Below are 8,767 nucleotides of genomic sequence, written 5' to 3' on the forward strand. Positions count from 1 at the left end.
AGAGAGAGAGAGAGAGAGAGAGAGAGAGAGAGAGAGGAGACCCAGCAATTTCCATAAGTTCCAGGGTCAATGGGAAACATCAGTCTCAAAGGAATAAGATGGCACCCAACATCCTTTGGTGTCTGAATGCATACATATGTATATAGAACCCCCACCCCAAAACTTCACCTTTCCTTTTTGAGTACTGAAGTGGGAATATCAGGAGCAACTCAGACTTTGAGGAAAAACTATATGCCCTGGACAGGAAAAGATCTCTAAGTTTCATTGTCTAGTGAGTAAAGCCAGCATTAGAGCCACAGAGCTCATGGGATCCTGTTTACATACATGCATGCATATGTACATACATGCATGCATACATACATACATACATACATACATACATACATGTGACCTTAACATATATAAAGAAAAGGGGGAACACACCAAACTCTAAAGAATATGAGGAACTAGAAGGAAGATGGACTACTAAAAAGGACTTAACATTTTTCTTACTTTGCATATTTCTGTATTTGGGGATTCTTTTTACAATAGTATGTATTCCTTTAGTCCCTATGAAAAATTTTAACAACAGAAAGAAATCCATCCCCTTCTGGTAGAACTATAAAAATGACAGTCATCTGAAAACAGCAGTTTTTCAAAAAGTTAAATAAAGTCACTATAGGTCCCAGTTTCTGCACTACTACACTTTTATCTGAAAAAGAAGCACATGTCCACACAAAGACCTGAACCACATGCCAGACATATATCTAGATCTGTCCCCCCAAAACAAAACATAAACAGTAAATAAATAAATAAACAAAAGGAAGTTTGACAAGAAAAGAATAAACATTCTGTATTTCAATTAATAGAACCTTAATTGTGATAGAATCAAGTCAGTGGTTGAATGGACACAGAAGTCAGGAGGGGTTGAAGGGCCTGAGAGAATGATATATATTTAAAATTTGAAATAATATGAGAACAAATAAAACTTTTTAAACCCTTACTCCCTTGAAAAGGCAGCTGCTAACAATCCTTCTAATATACTCTTATTCAAGATTTTTTCCATCTGGGAACCTCCTGTGTCAACTTGTCTATCAGCTGTACTTGAAAAATCATCCAGATGGATTGAAGTGTAAATTATAAGAATTGAAGGCTAGTGTTGTTCTCACTGCTTTAGAAAACATAGCCTGAGATAAATGCCAATCCTAAGAGAGAGTGGACTTCACACAGTGCCCTGAAGAGCTGTGGTGATGAAGGCTGGGGAGAGAGGGACAGTTTTTTTCTCAAGTGAATTTCCCCCAGCTTTCTGCTGAAGTTCAGGGCTGCACAAGTGAAACTTGCTGGAAACCACTATCTTTACAGCATGGTGGTGGCAAACCATAAATCATTCTGGCTCCCTGAGAAGTTCTGACAGTCTTAGAAAACATCTGAATTAGCAGCCAATTTCAGATTCTCACACTTACTATAAATGTTTGATGAGCTAGACAGACAGACAGACAGACAGACAGACAGACAGACACACACACACACACACACACACACACACACACAGAGAGAGAGAGAGAAGTGAGAGAGAGACACACAGAGAGACAGGTAGGGAGAAGAACCTTTGCTCATTACCAGGGAGAAAGATGAATATGAATATGTAACTACATGCATAGACTCAGAAAAATTCCAAATACAGCTTTAAGGGTAAAATTTCATTTTACAGATAAACAACTTGAAAAAACTCCTATTTAGTTAATGTTGAGGATATACCTGGTTCTCTTTGAATCCACATAATATGAGAACATTTCCCTGTGTACTTCAGGATGGCTGGGTGTTGTTTTCAGTCTCATGAAGTCCTTATGACCCTTCTCTGTTTAGGAGGGCTACCTTGAGGTAGGCCTCATTCCCATATCTCCAGCTGTCTTGCTGCTCAGCATGGTTCTAGTCCAGCATCATGGGAATTGCCTGGATGCTTATTGGAAAAGGAGAGTCAGGCTCCACCCAACACTGGTCAACTCAGAATTTGAGTTTTGTTAAAGTTTGATTAGAACCAAATACACAGGAGGCCAGGGCAAAGAGATACAGCCAATGAGAAGTGACAGAGGGCTCAGTCTAGCAGGTCTTATGTGACACTGGCCAAAGAACTAAAGAAAGTGTGTGGGAAGAGGAATGTTCAGGAAGTGGGGACTGGACAGAAAGGCCACTGCTAGTGGGCAATGTTGGCACTACTTAGGATGGAGGATGCTGGCCAACCAGTCCTGTGGTATGAGGGCGCACAGGCCTCCACCTTCTCTCACAGCTGATTTGTCCTGGGAAGCTTTCTCTCAATAATGTGGCATACGCACTGTCATGCATCTGTCTTGTTGGGGTTTCTTGACTGCTCTTGAGAATAAGATATGGAAGAAACTATGTCTGCCATGCTAAGTCTGAAGTACCTCTTGGTCCCTGATTTTGTACTTTTGTGTTCAGTCAATGTTTCAATGAATAATTGATTATATGCTATGCTGGGATGTCAAGTTCTGTCCTCCCCTGCCTAGGATATGACCCAGCCCCTCTTGACATTCAATAGAAATGCAACTGGTATTGAGCCTGCAATTGCCAATATCTTTGTGAATCCCAAGTGATAGAACTTACATTCTCTGCTAAACTATCCCCAGACTTTACCCACATTGCTTTCAGACACTATCCCCAAAAGAAATGTTTATCAAAGTCTTCATCTTATTGAAAAAAAAAAAGGTTAGTCCAGAGAGAAGAGATCACTCTGAGGTCTGGGAGAGCTTGGGGTGGCATTTATGTTATCATATAGCCAGTGGCTTAAACCATTTCTTCCAGGGTTATCATTTGTTTCTTCTAAGCTCATTGAGAGTCTGGTATGCCAAAAATTCTCCAATACTCCTAGACATGGCTTTGTGGTTTCCTCCTAATCTCCCTATCTTTGCATTAAGCAGCAGTGAGGTATATGAATCAGGATGCTGTAACAAACATATCCCTAGAGATGGCTTCAGTGGACCAGCCCCACTGATCACTAGCACCTGTTCTGAAGCTCAGCCTGGCAGTAGTGACAAGATGGCATGTGACTAAGATACTCACAAAGGCAGACGGAAACTGTGTGGTTTGGGGTCAGGAAGCAAAGTGCCTGTTGTCAGGTGCCACCCACAGTCCAGGCCCCACCATCTAGTCAGGTGTCTCTGGATTTCAACAGCTCTAAAATTATGAGTTGACAGTCGGCTGGCACGGAAGTTTGGAAACTAAGCTATCAGCAGATCATCCAGGCTTGAATGTGGTTTAGACATCCTGAAAGGCAGCAGGTGGAAATCACATCACCAGGATGAGTTACAGTCTCTGAGTCATTTGTGTGTGGGAGGATGGGGGGGCTGGGTGCAAAGAACTAATTTTTGTTATTAATAATCAGATAAATAAAAGACAGATTAGCAAACAAGATGATTTTTATAACAACTTCCTAAGAACAAAGTCTTCTTAATATTTAAAACAAATGCAAGATTTTGAGATGTTGCCCAGCAGATAGAGAACTTACTAGAATCTTTAAATGCTCGTTGTGTTGAACATCCCATACTGCACACACAGTTATGCAGTTTGTTTCTCGGAACTCTTTCATAATAAAATATCGGTGATTGCAACGCCAAACTCTTCCTTAACTGCCTTTCACCACCATCCTGACTTTTCCTGGAGGTAAACATTGTAGCCATTTGGTTTGAATTCTTCCCAAAGCCTTTCCTGTATCATTATAAACAAACATATTATGGTAGCTTGTATTAGTGTGAGCTCGGCAAGCTCTAGAATTACCTGGGGGATGGTCCTCTAAACACACATGTGTGTTGGAGATGTTAACGGATGTAGGAAGACTAATCTGATGTAGGAATAGTGGGTGACATCATTCCCTGAGTAGAAAATCCTAGATTGTATAAATGTGGAAATTGTCCTAGTCATTAGCATACCATGCATTCATTCATTGCTGTCTTCTATGCATAATGAATTTGATGTGACCAGATGTTTCAAGTTCCTGCCACCGTTTTTTTTACTATGATGGACTTCACCTTGAACTGTGAGCCAGAAAAAATTACTTTCTTTTTAAAGTGGCTCTTGTCAGGGTACAGCAGTAGGAAAAGAAACTCCCACACATATATTCCCAGACAGGTTGACTTTACTATTGACAATGATAGCTCATTAAGCATATTATATGCAAGTTGTTTTGATTATTCAGAACCATAGGGATCTTTCCATATTTGTATAAGTTGACCTTCATCATCTTGTTTACTGCTGCATGGCATTCCACAGGATGAATGCACTATGCTGTATGTAACCCTCTTCTGGTGATTTTCCATCATCAGCAACATATGCAAGGTTGCTGTCATTCACGTGAAGCTAGTACAATATTGTGAGGCAAGGGTGAACAACTTTACACCTTAATAGATGTTATCATAGTCCTTCCCAATGTAGCAGGACCAATTTTCACATTCTCAGGAATAGGTGAGAGTACTTGATTCCTCACCTCCAATATTTTCTACTAAGCTCAAAAAACAAGTACATATTAGAAAGATGAAAATATTATCTTTGTTGAACATGCATGTCTACTTTCAAGATTACTACTTGTGTTGTGTGTGTGAGATGAGCGTGTGCACGTTCACGTGTGTGTGTGTGTGTGTGTGTGTGTGTGTGTGTGTGTGCAGGTGTGCATCTACATATGTGAGTGCAGATGTGGAAGCCTGAATTTGACATGCATGTCTTGGCTACTTTTCACCTTATATATTGAGGCAGGATCCCTTATTTTAACCCAGAACTTACTGAATCAGCTAACCAGCTTACCAGCTTGCCCTTGGGATCTCCTGTCTCTGATTCCTGAGTCCTGAGATTATAAAAGAGCCAACACACCTCTACCATTTACCTGGGTGCTGGGGATTTGATCTCAGGTCCTCACGCTTACATATAAAGAGATTTACTCACTAAGTCATCTGTCCAGCTCCACAATAATTAATTTTCAGATATTTTTTTTCTCACTCAGAAACTTCATACTTTTGCACATTTTAAAATTTGGGTGTTCTTCTATTTTTTTGTTGGTGGGAATTGAGTTTCTTTTCTAATAGAAATTGTGAAGAGCAGACAGCAACCTACAGAACTAGAAAGTCACAAAAACATTGCTCACATAAAAGGAGAAAAAAAAATCTGTGACATGTGTTTGTGCATGTTTTGTTTCCATAGCGTGACTTTAACACCCACACACCTTTAGCAAGTGGAATGAAGCCCCCAAGACTGCAAAGGCAAAGATGAAAGAGAAGCCAGTAAGCCTATCACATGCTTGAGTATCATTAGGGCAGGTTTCTGCCTCTGAAATCCACCTTCATGTCCTGCACAAAGCTTTATTTTATTCTGAGGTGGGCTCTCCCATAGGAATATGGAGTTTGGAATTTAGGCTAGTGTTTGTCTGTTGCCTGTTTAAGGAAATGACGTAAGCTCTTGCCCCCCCCCCTTGGAGTTATCTGAGGGGCTCATCATGCTCTGCTACAGAGCAAAAAAGCAGCCAGGTGGTAGCGGGGGGCCCAGGGCCAGGGTGAACCACGCTCAACCACAGCTCAGCTTATCTCAACATCACATCTCTCAGGGAGAACATGAGGGTTGGGGGTTTGAGAGAATTGTGGCATGGTGCTGAAGGGCCAAGGAGAAAGGATAACAGGAGAGCCATTATTTCAGTGGTAGTTCTGATACATGTCAACATGCCGACAGGGCCCTGGAGCCAATAGGGATATAAAGTGGATAAAAAGATCTATGTGTGACACAGCCAACTTAAAATTCTGTTTTATTTGACTTCAGACTGGCTGAAACAGGTTCTTGCTAGTCTAGGAAACTGCTGTGGCTTAGGTGATCTCTGCACCTGCATGGAAGCAGCTAGCAGGCTGAGCTTATCACTGAGGAGACCCAGGTGAGATTTGTAACATAGCCACTTAGTGATAACACGAGGGACAGGCACACGGGCATCACTTTCCTTCAGGATCTGTGAAAACCTAGGCCCGCAGTGACTGATTAGGAAGGTCTGAAGCATCACACTTCTGGCAGTCTCTAGGTGATACTTTGGTTACTGCTAACCCAAGGAACTTGCTTTGAGAACTGTTATGTGATAACTTGCCTGAGAAACCTTTAATTTGGGAGCAAAAATATGGCTGGAGCTGGAGAAGGCAGCTGTGCCTGTGGTCTCTCTTTTCCTGCTGTTGAGAGAAGGGAAACAGACTCAGATCAAACAGCTACATTTGCAGATGAGATGAGGAGCAGTGTATGTTGTAAAGCTGGGTGTCCTTAAAACGGCACCCTACCCTAAGCTAAGGGCCCTTTCAGGCGGACATGGTGAAGCAACTGTGGGGCATGCTTTATATTTCTTACATCAGAAGGCTTTTGGTCATTTTTAGACATTTTTGAGATGAAATCACAATCTATTTTCCAAGCTTAGCTTGAACTCCAGGACTCAAGAGATCCTTCTACCACAGTCTCCCAAGAACATGGTACTACAGATAGGAACTTCTAAGCCTGGCTTGATTTGAGACACTTTTAGTTACTTCTTGAGAAAACAAGTGAGGATCTAATTCTTATGTAGCCTCATTTCCCATCTTTACAATGTAGTTTTTGCATTTTTATCAGTTCCAATGAATATAGTGACACTAAAGTTGTTTACTGCAGAGTCATGTAAAAGGTAGTTATGAAAATTCATTACTTAAACAGCCTCTTGTTTTTCCTATCATTTAATTGTTTTTCTTTTCTTTCTACAATATTTTATTTCCAAAAGTATCATTTCTGAGGATAGAAAGATGACTCAGACCTTTAGAACACTGGCTGTTCTTCCAGAGCATTAGGGTTCAGTTTCTATCATCCAATGGCAGCTCACAGCCATGTGTAACTCTAGTTCCAAGGAATCTGATGCCCTTCTGGTCTCCATAGGCACCAGGCACTCGCATGGTGTACAGGTAGATATACATGCAGACAAAACACTTATACACACAATATAAAATAGATAACTTATTTTTAAATATTTTTTTTAAAATACCATTTCTGCCGGTCCCTGTAACAGACATCTATGAAATCCTCTTTCCTTTGGAAGGATTTCCACCTCTGTTTCTGTTACATTTTCCCCTAAATTTACTCAATCAATCAAAAACAAACAAGCAAACAAAAAAGTTCTTCCTTCTCTTTCTCTCTTTTTAAATATTTATCTATTTTGGGCATGCAGGAGTTTTTTGCTATAAGAACTGGATCTTTTATTATAACTTAATCCTAGGAGATATTCTTTCCTGTCCTTTCTCATCATGGCTCTTCCTTCTCATACTGAGCCTAAGTGTCATCTCCACATAGAGGCTGTCCCTGTTCTTCATCTGAAGCAGCTCTGTCCCACTTCCTTCCCATCACCCACCCACCTTCTGTCATATCATCCAGGGTCATTTTGTCACATCACATACTCACTCGTGTCATTGACTCCAATTAGTAGTCTCCTTATTGGTGGAACATAACTTGAATAAAACCTGACCAAGACACTATATTGAAACTTCAACACAATATATATCAATGCCATTGATAATCATAGTCACCCCAAATAACCCACATCCTGAGAGTCAGAATAAGGGAATTTCTAAAGATAAAATGACCTTGTCTGAATAAACTACTCCAGGAGGGAAAAACTGCAGGCTTGCATGTAGCCACAGCAGTTGCATTCCCCAAACCTTTATGAACCCCAAGAGCTTCCTTCTCCTTTAGCAGATATCCTCAAACCCAGTGTGTCTGCCTCTCATTGTTTGAAATGAACAATCCCTTCTGATGAAGTCATGCTGGACTTTCTGCTTTCTGTCTCTTTAAGCTGCTTCAGAAATCATCTAACATTGCTTACCTACAATTTTCCTCTTGAGGGGTAGTCATTTCTCTATATCTTGAATCTGGACTAATTTCATGACTACCATTGACCCATAGCATCTGACAAAAGTAATGCTGTGCCAGTTCAGAGCTCAGATATTGGGTTTCTTTTTCTATTTCTACCCACTGTAAAACCTGCGTATTACTGTGTATATAAGCACAGGTTAGCATGCTGACAGACAGGAGACAGGTTGAACCATAGTGAAGTCTTAAACAGTTACCATTAGTTAGCTTTGTAGCTGGCCATAAACACCTGGTATAGCAAGACCAAAGGAGCCACCTGGTTGAGCCCAGCTTAGAGCCCACTTACAGGATTGTGAGTAAAATAAATGATTGTTTTATTTTAAGTGAGTTGTTTTGTTTTTGTAGTAGTTTGTTATGCAGCAAGGACTGATATAACCTGCTTCCTAATTGGTATGATCAGGGCCCTTATCAGCATGTTATATTGCTTATTTTCCCTTTTCTCCATCATCTCTTTAAATGTGACCTTTACCAGGATGTGCTCTTGTCTGGTTTGTTCCTGTGTTCTGAGAATTTAAAATAGTTTGAGCATAGTAACTTCTCTGTCAGTGTTGGGTAAATGAGTGACTGAATAAACACACTTATAAATGCTAATGTGTTGCTGTGTGTTGGGAAGGGATGGGCTCTGACACCAAGGTGACAAAAGAGGAGCAGGGCTTTGAATTAGGTCTAGAATGAAACTTTGGCTCCACCACTTACTAGCTATGGATAGAGACCTTCACTTCTTCAAGTGTCACTCTCATTATCTTAAGGTGTGAGGACAAGGATGATATCCGCCTTCCAGGACTGTAAAGATCACATATATGAGCCGGGCAGTGGTGGCACACGCCTTTAATCCCAGCACTTGGGAGGCAGAGGCAAGTGGATTTCTGAG

The 8,767-nt window shown here is 40.8% G+C and overlaps 1 protein-coding gene across 7 annotated transcripts in view; it reads left to right on the forward strand.

Annotated features, from left to right (window-relative positions):
- The window catches only part of Ccr9 (C-C motif chemokine receptor 9), a 106,559-nt gene that overhangs the window by 72,516 nt on the left and 25,276 nt on the right, over positions 1–8,767 (forward strand). The window lies entirely within an intron of this gene.

Source organism: Mastomys coucha, unplaced genomic scaffold (genome assembly GCF_008632895.1).
Source record: "Mastomys coucha isolate ucsf_1 unplaced genomic scaffold, UCSF_Mcou_1 pScaffold23, whole genome shotgun sequence".
Taxonomy (NCBI): domain Eukaryota; kingdom Metazoa; phylum Chordata; class Mammalia; order Rodentia; family Muridae; genus Mastomys; species Mastomys coucha.